This window comes from Anopheles ziemanni, chromosome 2 (assembly GCF_943734765.1).
Source record: "Anopheles ziemanni chromosome 2, idAnoZiCoDA_A2_x.2, whole genome shotgun sequence".
NCBI classification, from domain to species: domain Eukaryota; kingdom Metazoa; phylum Arthropoda; class Insecta; order Diptera; family Culicidae; genus Anopheles; species Anopheles ziemanni.
The window spans coordinates 49,491,707-49,504,048 of NC_080705.1; the positions used below are offsets into that span (position 1 = coordinate 49,491,707).

Here is a 12,342-nt window from a genome sequence, read left to right on the forward strand (position 1 = left end):
TTTTCGATGCTCGAGCTTGCATTTTTGTCCTAATATTAGGATACAAAAATTCCATAAAAAATTCACGAAAGTCGTATTCGTAATACATTTGACTCTGATATTATAGTCCAAGCAAATCCACTGACCCTGGCAGGGAAGGTACAATAGCTGCCTTCGCAAATACTGTCGCTGAGACAAATTCCTCATGGCTTTCCTCGTGTTCTTCTCCTGTATATGTTTGGTTTCGCAAGATAGTTGGCGTTTCTCGGTATCATCAATACGAATTCTCGGTGGCGTCATCATACGAATTCGGTAAAAGCAGCTCAGAGGGGACGGGTGGTCATAAAGTCCTCCTATTTGCCGAATTTGAGAGAAACAATTCTCTAAAACATCTTGATTAGCTTTGTAGGTGCACATAAAATTAATTTTATGCTTCAGCGTCATGTCGTGAAACAGCATTTGCACCGATGTTATGTGCATAGGAATGGATTTTGAAACACCTGCATTGTTGATCTTCCATTGACTTTCATGCTTATCACTAAACATCTTCCTTAAAGTCCTGTTTCACAACTGGAGAATTTGAGATAGATATACTGAACCAGCGATCGACTTTTTCAATGAATTCTGCCAAGTCATTAGCTGCACCGTCGTCAGGAAAATATTTTCTCAAGCAGACTGCAGTGGTACGCGACAACAGTAGCGTGGTTCGCCGTACGTTTTGACGCTCCTGAGGGCTCATAATTAAGTGATCTTTAGTTAGCTGGGGGGTCCGCGACAGCCGAGCGGTAGCGCCGGTTAGAAAATCGGCCCATGAGCGCCGGGGCTCACCACCTCGACGGCGTGGGTTCGAATCCCAACCGAGACCGGACCCTCCCCTGTACGAGAGGACTGACTATCCACGTACAACAAGGAAACAAGTCTCGTAAGTCCTTAACGGGCAGGCATGACCAAAGAGGTCGTTACGCCAACAAGAAGAAGAAGAAGTTAGCTTAAATGCTGGTGTCATTTCGACATGATGTCTGGTGTTTATGAGCTTGTCCACTGGAGCAGCTGTTATAGTTTTTTCATTATATGAAAAACCGTGATCTAAGCAATTTAATAAGGTTAGGTGCATCAGGAAAAATATGAATGTTTTTTCCAGTGACCGGATGAGCAAAACATGGTTTCTCGTAATTATGTGCACCCAAATATTTCCAGCAACCAATGTTTGAGTGGCAGTTATCGCTCACAATAGCCACAACGTTAACATTTTGATCGTGAAATTTTTCAACACGCTTGAACACGCTCATCTGCTGATCGAATCCTATATAAACGGGTTACTTCTAGTTTTGGTAATAATTGAAAAACTTTGGGTCAATTAGTTTGAGCAAAATAGTTTGAATGATTCGAAAAACTACCTTATCCCCTTACCCACTTGTGCTGATTATTATCAATACCCGAGCCTGGCTCGGGCAAGCAGGTGGAATTTGTACTGCTTTGTCTTTCTGGAACCAATAATCCCGCTCGATTCCGAGTTTTTCAACACTGGGTCGCAAATGTTCCTTCAGTAAGTCGAAATATTGACATATTTGTCCATTACTTCAGTAAGTCGATATATTGCCATATTTGTACCCCTTATGAGGTGCAGATTTCCTACACCCCTTGCTGCTATACAACCCCACACTAAGACGCTGCCACCTCCATATTTCACAGTCTTAATAGTGTATTTGGGATTAAGTCCTTCCCCAGATTTTCGCCACACTTTTACTCTACCGTCACATCCGATAATATTAAACTTGCTTTCGTCCGTGAAAAGTACCTTCTCCCAGATCTCGGGGAAATGGTGCAAGTATTTTTTTGCGAATTCTAATCGTAGCCGACGATTTATCACGCCTATGTGAAGCTTCTTACGCTGGTTATATGCTTTGTATCCAAATTTGTGTATGATTTTTCGCACAGTTTCACTACCCATTATGAGGCCATATCTCTTACGCAGTATTGTCGCAACAGTTTGAGCTCTAATTTTTGGCTCAGCATCTACCATCTTCTTTACCATGCGCCTCATCCGATTCGATGTTTTGGTAGGACGACCAGTGCTCGGTAAATTTTCAATACGGCGGCCGTTTTTCCACCGCTGAACGACTCTGGCAACCGGATTTCTGTTTACATTTAACAAAAAGGCAATTTCCGAGTAGCTGTTGCCTTCAATTTCGTGTAATTGAATGATATCCGATCTCGTCTCGAAAGAAATTTCTGTCCTGCCCATTGTAGTGTAATTAGGCACCTTATTTTGTTATTAAACACTGCTAGACTGTTTATTACGATGTGCTGTTCACGATTGTAGTTTTTTCAGAGGAATTTTCTTTGCAATACAAGATATGATGAAACATAGAGGGCTGTGTACTCACTTTTTTGGTGCGCTTTTAGGGTGCTGTGGCACTATTTTGACCATATCTCGGAAACCCTAACTCGTATCGCGTCCAAATTCCAAATCCAAAGAACAATCCCTCATTTTTAATTTTTCAAAATAGTTGTTTCTCTCGAAGTAAATGGCCTTTGTTTCTGCTTTAGCCTGCTGTGTACTGACTTTATGGGTACAGTGTATGTAGTTTGCTATATCTCCATAGGTTTCAAAAATGTGCACTCGAACAACTTTGCCATTAAAAGAATATTGCTCACGCTTGCAAATACATTAAGATTATTTGTAGCATCCCCGAATGCACGACCACAAGGAGTAAATCGTCGCTTTTGGATGCGCGAGTTATTCCTCAAACGTGGAAACATGGCGGAAAGGCTGGTAGAAGATATCAGAAATAACGGCATAGACGATACCTTAAAAAAGTTCATAAGGTTGCACAGGGAAGATTTCAATCATCTTCTAGATTTAGTCTCACCACGTATTACAAGAAAAAATCCGAATATGCGGGAGGCAACATCTGCCCTAGAAATACTATGCATCACTTTACGGTTTCTTGCTACAGGTGACTCTTATGAATAACTATCAGTATTGTTTGGGTACGTGTGGTAAAATTATTCATTATTTTGAACTATAGTTGTGATTTTCCACTCTCAAATTACGCTTAGAGGTGACGTTGGCATTAGATAGCAATAGCACAGGTGAGCGAGTGAAGGGAGCACGTTAGTGAGATGCAAACAATTTCTTCGTGTCAGGTTCCCGTACAGCGTACGACAATTTCGTGAAAATCTAAGAGTGAATAGAAATGTGTTGGAACTGCAAGGTGATAGGTATAAAATGATAACTTATTTGTTTTCGTTCAATGTTATAATTACTGTTGATATTTTAGGTTTGTGAAATGGGATAACCGCCATTCAAAAACTAGCTGCAATTTTAAGATTTTTGGCTGAAGGCACATATCAGCATGGCGTGGGTAAAGACTTTTTCGTTCCAATGGCGCAGAGCACATTCTCCGTTGTATTAAGCCAAACATTAGATGCCATGGAGAGAAAGTTGTGTGCAAAATGGATCGGACTAAATATGACCATTCGAGAAAAAGAAGATGCCAATGCATTTTTCTTCTCGAAAAGTGGAATCCCAGGAGTTGTGATGTGCGTAGATGGAATACACATCAGAATTATGAAACCAAGGGCAAATCAGCATCTGTACTACAATCGGAAAGGCTACTGTTAGCAGTGATTTGAAAAAAAAAGGATTTGTCGGAGTTCTTTTGGTAAGAAACCACAAATTAGTCTTTATTTCACCTTTTGATCAAGCTAACGTATCGCGAATAGAAAATAATGGTGGCTTGCGCAGCCCTTTTATCCCGTTTTGGCTGAGGCTAGAGTCGGTACTCGATGGCTGCTGCATGGGCCGCATCAGCTGTCACTTTGACGGTGGCGCAGCCGATAGCGACGGTGTTGTGGTCCCGTTCTAGCCGCAACAGCTACTTTAGCATTAACGCTTTAATGGTGAGTTGTTTTAATTGTTGCATGAAAAACAAGGATTAGGTAGTTGTTGCTTACTTTTCCTTTTTTGTTTAGATATGCGATAACCGACAAAAAATTCGATATGTCAATGCGAAGTATGGAGGAGCAAGCCATGATTCTCATGTTTGGAACCGAAGCCCTGCCGATAACTTCTCTGCTGCTAAGTTTCGTAATGGAGAACAAGATTGTAAACTTCTAGGTAAGAAAGATCGTGCTGTGTGGAAGCAAACATAAGTAACGCATAAAAACTTCTTCCTTGTAGGTGACTCTGCTTACCCCGGCAAACCGCGGATAAAAAAAACCAATAAGAAATGCCCAACCATACACGTCGCAAGCCGAATATAATAGCCTTCAAAGCAAAGGAAGGTTTATTATAGAAAGAGCCTTCGGTGTTTTAAAAAGCCGGTTTCAATGTATTGCTGGCGCAAGGCAGCTTCATTATACTCCCGAAAAATGTTTGCAGATAATAAATGTTTGTAGCGCGCTTCATAACATGATGATTGAGCATAGACAATAAATGTAAAGTTTAAAGTTACTTCTGTATTCTATACTATAAATCTTTTCCTTCCACACTCTGGATAAAACTCCCTCTGCTACTGCTCGTCGCTCCTTTTTATATCTTACTATTTCCTATTTCCATGTCTAGTCGATTACTTTTCGCCCAACTCACATAAATAGACATTTGATAAAATAGATGTATATTTATTTGTTAAAGACAGTTTTCTTATTCCTTCTTATTTCCTTATATTCCTTTCCGTAAAAATGAAAAACTTCTAAGGAGTAGTGAAGTAAGGAACCATTGCTTAACCTACTTTTCAATATTAAATATCACGTCAAGTATCACTTTTAATTACTATTCTTAACACAACTACTACTTCTCATGATTGCACGCGTTACACTTGGTATTCCGGTTATTATTGCTGGTATTAAGTATTATCAACTGCTCTAGAATGCGCCCCGACGTTTTAGCTAGTTTTTCCAATAGCAAATTATTTTGCACTGCCATATCCAAGAGCTCGTTCGAGTCAAACCTTTTCCTTTTAGCTCGTGGCTGAGAGAGTGGTTAATCATCAATGTCGTTACTTTCCTCAACCATAATATCGACGGGTCCGTTCGAATTGCTTGGTTGTGAATCACACAATGAACGCGATGGTTCGCCTTCATCGTCACTACAAATTAAAACCAGATCGGAAAGACACAAGATTGTAGGAGCTGGAACCAGATCAGAAGTTGTAGTGCTTAGTCTACACGAAGCGCAAAGCAACCTTTGCAAACGGCAAAATGCTGTGAGTTAGCGGTAAAATGCTGTCAGTTGGCCAGTCAACTGTCAAAGTAAGCGAAAATCTGTTTTTCGGTCGGCGAGTGAAAAATAGATTTGCGCACCTGGTATAGAGTGCCGGTGGATGGAAAATAGTTGTTTTTAATAATGTACAGTGGTTGTTGATAAGATTTCGGTGTACACAATACCTCTGTGCTGTTTTTTTTACAATTAAACAATCAAATCAACATTGAATGCGCTTACATCTGCATCGGCTCACGAATAGGAACGTCTACACGAAGCGAAAAAAAGTGACAGAAAAAAATGATATTTTCGCCTGTGTTTTCAGAGTTTTGCGCCTCGTGTAAACTAAGCATAGGAGTTGGAACCAGATCGGAAGTTGTAGGAGTTGGAACCAGATCGGAAGTTGTAGGAGTTGTAAGCAGATCGGAAGTTGAATCTTCTATCCCGAAGCATTTCCCGGCATGTCCTTGATCTGCTGTGCTGTAGCAGAGCAAGGTGGCCACTTGCTCTTCCAATTCCGTAAAGGAACATTCCGTGCTGTTACCTCCGCCGGTGGCCACCAAATTTTTGTTGTTGTTGGTCCACTTCGCTTTAGTCGCGTATTTGAAATCTCGCCAAACCTACCCCAGCTGCATTAATTCATGCGTCGTGCGACAAATCGCGTACATTAACATACAAAATAAGAGCGTACATTTAGCGTCTATTAGAAGAGATACAAACGCCTTATTGTACGCTCTCGTAACGTTTCGACCTGGCGGTTGCCTACATGTAGGCGCTAAATGTAAACGGTTTTTTCGGTTTAAAAATTGAAAATTCAAATGTACTGTTACTTTTTAGTTTTATTGAATCATTTTATTATTTCTATTACCTCACCCATATTTTTAACAAATTTAAATCTTAATTTTCTAAAATTAACTAGTTTTGTCGCTCATGTACTGTCGATGAACTTAAATTGTTGATTTTCCCGGTTCTGTAAAATAAAACGCCACATTATTGCAAAAGTTTGACTGAAATTTAATAACATACTTACATTGTTTGATGATATTACTGCTAATAGTAAGCAATCTATTCCGCTAGCAAATTCCGCCAACCACGTAATAACAAATTACTTATTATTACTTACGCAATACGGAATGCCGGCTTGCTCTGTATAATGCAAAATGGTCTACCCATAGTCGGCCTGGGGTAGTCTTCGAAATACGGTGTGATCCTCGTGATACGTCCCGGTTCCTTCCGTGGAGTCGCTCTACACCTTGTTATTTGTGTCCACCATCTAACGCCACCCTTACTTAATTCCAGGGCACAAACAGTGGTCGGAACGGCGACCGCTGGAACTGAGGCGTAACGGGACCACCTTCGTTGACGATCTCATCAAACCTGCAATAAGATATTGTTGGCACTTATTGTGTTTGAACCATACCGAAATACAATTGCATTCAACTTACCAACCACTCTGCCGTGTCAGGATAAGCAAGTGGGACTGAAATGCACAATGCATTCACGACCATAAACAAACATTCCTCAATTACCGGTTCCCGTACCGTTTTGTTAAACGATCCACGTTTTCTTTGTACAGAAAACATGTTTAATGTTTCAAAACTTACACTGGACACTCACTTTTCACGTTGCTTTTGCTGCTAAACCAAAAACAGTCTTTTATTACCGATTAGAGTCCTCTAAGCGCTGAGCACAAGTTTGTTTTGGTTCGAAGACGTCAAACAACAACAAGACCCAAGAAGAGTTCACACGGAGGTTACCTCATAATCTAATTGAATTTGAATGTGGTATTAAACTTCAGTTTTGCCTATTGAGGTGCATGGAAATCAATTTTTCACCATCCCAACCAACAACATTTCGTAGGCAGAAGACAAAGTGGTCCAAAAAATACGTTTAATGTTTTATTATTCAATCGACGCAATTTGTTCTAAATGAACCAACCTCCTTTTTATGTGTGTGTATCGCGGAGCACACTAGCGCCTCTTCTTATTGTTCCTGTGTGACGCGGATGGTTTGGGAAGCTTTGGGGTTACAGCCGTTATGCTGTGGTGTTATGTTGCCCATCGCATCGATTAACGAATCGTTACTATGGCTATCGTACGATCGCATCTTTTAACGTAGCTGGGGTAGCAGAATGAACCCTAGCAGCATTAATTTATGCGTCGTGCGACAAATCGCGTACATTAACAACATACAAAAGAAGAGCGTACATTAAGCGTCTATTAGAAGAGATACAAACGCCTTATTGTACGCTCTCGTAACGTTTCGACCTGGCGGTTGCCTACATGTAGGCGCTAAATGTAAACGGTTCTTTCGGTTTAAATATAGCAAATTCAAATTTACAGTTTTTTAGTTTTACTGAATTATTTTATTATTTCTATTACCTCACCCATATTTTTTACACATTTAAATTTTATTTCCTAAAATAAACTAGTTTTGTCGCTGATGTACTGCCGATGAACTTAAATTGTTGGGTTTCCCCGTTCTGTAAAATAAAACACCATATTATTTCAAAAGCTTGACTGAAATTTAATAACATACTCACATTGTTTGATGATATTACTGCTAATAGTAAGCAATCTATTCAGCTAATTCCGCCAACCATGTGCTGTGAGGAAAGAATATTTATCACTCATAAACATAATTTTGAACGGTAACCAGTGTTTACATAGTTTGACTTACATGGAAAAACCGGTGTATTGTTCAAGATCCGTTCATAGAATGTTCTCTGTATTTCATGAGTCAGCTTACGACCCAGGCAACTGCACCCGCATTGTTCTGTCCTCCAACTGCAACTTGGTTCAAGGGAAGGATGCATTGCATGAAAAATTGATATATTTTGTTATCATTGCACTATCTATTGTTTGAAATTTCTGAAAGAAAAAAGAATCAAGAATTTGTTGGATTACAAATATATGGAAAACATGATGATGTTTTCGTCTTTAGAACATTGGATGCAGACGGAGCCATTCCGTGAATATTAGCACCCAAAGAATATTATGTCCTTGGTAACCATTTTCGACGAGAGGGAGAGAAATGTTCGCCTTCTACAAAATTGAAAAATTTCCAGAAATTACTTATTGTTACTTACGCAATACGGAATGCCGGCTTGCTCTGTATAATGCACTCGGTGCTAGTAGTATACCCATAGTCGGCCTGGGGTGGTCTTCGAAATACGGTGTGATCCTCGTGATTCGGCCCGGTTCCTTCCGTGGAGTCGCTTGAGAGCTTGTTGTTTGTGTCCACCGTCTAACGTTTACTAAATTCCACGGCACAAACACGGTCCACATCAGAGATCGGAACGGCGACCGCTGGAACAGATGCGTAACAGCGCCTCTTCCGTTGACGATCTCATCAAATCCTATATAATAATTTTCCTTCCGAGGGTCGACCATGGCCCAACAAACACGCGCGCGAAAAGTAACCCATGTTCGATCGATGACTGATTCAATGTCGTTACTAATTCAAAATCAGAAAAATGGGCCTTTTAAGCAAAACCGACCCTTTTATGCGTTGTTGTTGGAATTTTGTGCTGTTAGTGTGTGTAAGAGTGAGAGACAGAAATAGGGAGAGGTATAACGAGAAAATGAGAGAGAGAACGAGAGAGACATGCAGTAAAGATAGAGGCAGACATAATGGGGAACAGAGAGACAAAAATGGAAAGTATGACAAGGTGAGGCATAGGGATAGGGATAGATATAGCCAGAGAGAGAGAGAGAGAGAGAGAGAGAGAGAGAGAGAGAAAGAGAGAGAGAGAGTGAGAGAAAGAGAGAAAGAGAGAGAGAGAGAGAGAGAGAGAGAGAGAGAGAGAGAGAGAGAGAGAGAGAGAGAGAGAGAGAGAGAGAGAGAGAGAATGCTATGGGTGATGTGGCAGGCAAAGTGAGAAAGAGTACGGTGGGGAGAAGAGAGATTGCTGGGAGATGGGAGATGGAAGATGAGAGATGGGAGATTGTTGATGAGTGATAGGAGATGGGTGGTTGTGGTGGGTGGTATGTTGATGTGAGAGAGAAAGAGAGATAGAGAGAGAGAGAGAAGGAGAGAGAGAGAGAGAGAGAGAGAATGCGATGGGTGATGTGGCAGGCAAAGTGAGAAAGAGTACGATGGGGAGAAGAGAGATTGCTGGAAGATGGGAGATGGGGGATGGGAGATGGGGGATGGGAGATGAGAGATGAGAGATGGGAGATTGTTGATGAGGGATAGGAGATTGGTGGTTGTGGTAGGTGGTATGTTGATGTGAGAGAGAAAGGGAGAAAGAGAGCGAGAGAGAGAGAGAGAGAGTGAGAGAGGAAGGTATGTTGGTGTGACAGAGAAAGAGAGAGAGAGAGAGAGAGAGAGAGAGAAAGAGGGAAAGAAGGAAAGAGAGAAAAGAGAGACATAGATAACACTTCGCACTGACTTAGCGATTATGTGAGAAGGAGTGCGAACAACCACGCTCGCATTCAGGATTAGAAAAGCAGAATGCGAGAAGTGGGGACCGCTTTCCTCGGCAGAGTATACGGACGACCGATCCGAGAGTACTGTTGTTCGGATAGGTAGCTTAACCTTCCGCGAAACGAACAAGGCAAGAGATGGGGGGTCGAGCCTCCCGCGAAACACCGAAGGTGCGGGATAGCAAGCGGCAGAGTGTGCCGAGCGTCGTGTCGATACTGCGCCTTTCGCGAATCGTCATACACATGGAAGGAATTCTCCATTACAAACGAAAGAAAGGAAAAACTGATACGTGGGGAATAGTGAGCCGCAGAATGTGCAGCGAATGCGGCACGGATGACATGGAGAGAGAAGGATGTGCACCGACATTATTCGTTTTTCTATAAGGTCAGGTTACGAGTAATCAATGCAGTGCTCTTGACTTCTATGGATTGTTTTAATCCTGTTTGAGGGGATTCTTACTATTGGCCGAAACAAATCACAGCGCAATTCGCATCTACGGATTATCATACGTAGTAGGAGTGTTATGCTTAGTTTACAAGAAACGCAAAAAAAAATTTTTTTTTTGCAAATCTTTTTTCACACGCTGGCCGAAAACCAAATGTGCGCAGATTTTGACTGTTGACTGACTCACTGACAACAATTTACCGTTTGCAAAGGTTGCTTTGCGATTCATGTAAACTAAACATTAAGAGTGGCGCAACCACAGGACATGCGCTGTGGGGCACAGAAACTGGTACAATATGCTGTAACTCGGTACAAGTAGCTGTCTTCGAAAAATTTACTAACCGAGCTGTTTGATAGACGCGTTTGGTTTTTTGGTAACATTTTGCGATGTAACAGTGCTTTTACATTTATGACGATGGGGGCTGCAGTTGAAGGGATAAATACTGTGCGTCAAGATCAGGCAATGGGCTAACAGGGAGAGGGTCACATTATTTCGTTATTTTTGATCCCGCTATTCGTATTTGTATTTGAACCCGCTTACTGCTCAGCAATTGTCAACACAATATACCTTCTGCAGAAAGACCTGGAAACTGTAACGGGGACGGCGTGGAACCTTCAATGGGGCGATAGGTTAGCCACTGCTGACGGGCCAGGTACCTGGCCTAAAAAACCTAGTCTGCAATAATATATTGTTGGGACTGAACCATACCGAAATACAATTGTATGCAACTTACCAACCACTCTGCCGAGTCAGAATAAGGAAGTGGGACTGCAATGCACAATGCATTCATGACCACAAACAAACATTCCTCAATAACCGGTTCCCGTACCGTTATGTTAAATAATTCACATGTTCGTTGTACAGAAAACATGTTTAATGTTTCCAAACTTACAATGAACACTATCTTTTCAGGTTGTTTTTGATGTTAAAGCAAAAACAGTATTTTTTTTTCGATTAGAGTCTTTTAAGAGAGAAAACCCAAGAAGAGTTAATTTGAAGGTTACCTCATATAGCATCTGATTGGATTTGAATGTGATATCGAAGTTGAGTTTTGCCCACCGAGGTTAGTGGAAATCAATTTTTCACCATAACAACCAACAACAATTCGTAAGCAGACGACAATGATTGCAAAAAAATACGCTTAATGTTTTATTACTCAATCAACGCGATTTGTTCTAGATGAACCAACCTCCTTTTTATATGTGTGTTGCGCGAAGCACACTAGCGCCCCTTCTGATTGTTCCTGTGCGACGCGGATGGTTTGAGAACCTTTGGGGTTACTGCCGTTATCAGGGTGGCCACTCAACCGGGAAAACCGGGAAAACCGGGAATCAGCCTTGAATTTAATTTTACCGGGAAAAAACCGGGAAAACCGGGAATTTCGCCGAAAAAACCGGGAATATTTTTCATGTAACTATTTTTTTAGATTTATATATATATACATCTTCTTATCGTAGCGTACTTATATTTTATAAAACTGTCATTACATTTCAATTGTTAAGTGCCACATTTGCTGTCCACTGTTTGAAGGATCGATATATCCGTACTGCGTTCTCGTTCTACCAGTAGTGCCGGCGTAGAGGCAAAGCATGAAAGCATGATGCTTAGTTTACACGAGGCGCAAAACTCTGAAAATACACGCGCAAATGTCGATTTTGCTGTCACTTTTTTTCGCTTCGAGTAGACGTTACTATTCGTAAGCCGATGCAGATGAAAGCGCGTTCAGTGTTGATTTGAGTGTTTAACTGTAAAAAAACAGCACAGAGGTAGTGTACACTTCGAAATCTTATCAACAACCGGTGCACATCATCGCAAACAACTATTTTCCATCCACCGGCACTCTTTTTGCAAAGCTATTTTTCACTCGCCGACCGAAAACCACATTTGCGCACATTGAGACAGTTGATTGCCCATCTGACAGCATTTTACCGCTAACTCACAGCATTTTACAGTTTGCAAAGGTTGCTTTGCGCTTCTTGTAGACTAAGCATGATGATTTTGTCGCCAGGGAAGCAATGTGTGTTTGCCATACGCTTTTATTTTTCTTCGGACGAGAGAGTACGCCTCATACGAAAGACAAACGCATCGAGGGTTAACATTGGTAACATGGTGACACTACACTCCCCATCCAGGAATTTATACGGTTCTCGTTGGAAACATCGTGAGAAACCTCACCAACGAATTATATCGCGAGACAACCAACGAGAGGACGACAATTTTCGAAAGATAGCTTCGGCTATCGAAAAAATAAAAATATGGCTCTCGGGTAATATCGAGCCCGCAT

At 41.3% G+C, this 12,342-nt stretch overlaps 1 pseudogene; it reads left to right on the forward strand.

Moving 5' to 3' along the window:
* The first annotated feature begins 3,280 nt into the window (after positions 1–3,280).
* On the forward strand, positions 3,281–4,420 carry LOC131293756 (putative nuclease HARBI1; annotated as a pseudogene).
* The last annotated feature ends 7,922 nt before the right edge of the window (positions 4,421–12,342 follow it).